This window comes from Penaeus monodon, chromosome 34 (assembly GCF_015228065.2).
Source record: "Penaeus monodon isolate SGIC_2016 chromosome 34, NSTDA_Pmon_1, whole genome shotgun sequence".
Taxonomy (NCBI): domain Eukaryota; kingdom Metazoa; phylum Arthropoda; class Malacostraca; order Decapoda; family Penaeidae; genus Penaeus; species Penaeus monodon.
Genome location: NC_051419.1, coordinates 1,518,270 through 1,518,845, shown reverse-complemented (window position 1 = coordinate 1,518,845; position 576 = coordinate 1,518,270).

The window sequence follows — 576 nt, the reverse complement described above, 5'->3', positions numbered from 1 at the left end:
TGTCTACATAACCCCGTCAGCAAGCGCGCGTCCGCTCTCGGACGGCTTTCCTCTTGCTGTTGACAAGGCGGCGTGTCCTCGCGTATTTTCTAAGGTCTTCACCTCCGGGGTTTCCCTCGCAACGGACCTTCAGAGCAGTGGGTCCTCTGCACAGTAATTGATGTTTGTGTTCATATTATACGCAGCACACGCTAACTTGCAAGGATATAGGTTCGTACATACTTTTATATGCACAAGCATAAACACAGAAGCACGCATTTACACTAAGAAATAAAACATGCAGGGGGATATGCACAGACAAATGAACACGTACACACATACCCATACAAACTCATGCATGAACCTAAACGCACACAAATATCCTTGCAAAAGCATTCTTTAACATAAAGGCACACACATGCTGACCCAAACTCATCGTGAACTTAAACAGCACACATATACCCACTGTTATTGTGTTTATTTATAGAATTTTTGTTTGTTTCTACCACATGCAGATACCAATTCTATATCACGTTCCTTGTTCGTATCACTCCTATTCCTGCTTTTAAAAAGTTAAAGATGATTCATTCTTAAAAA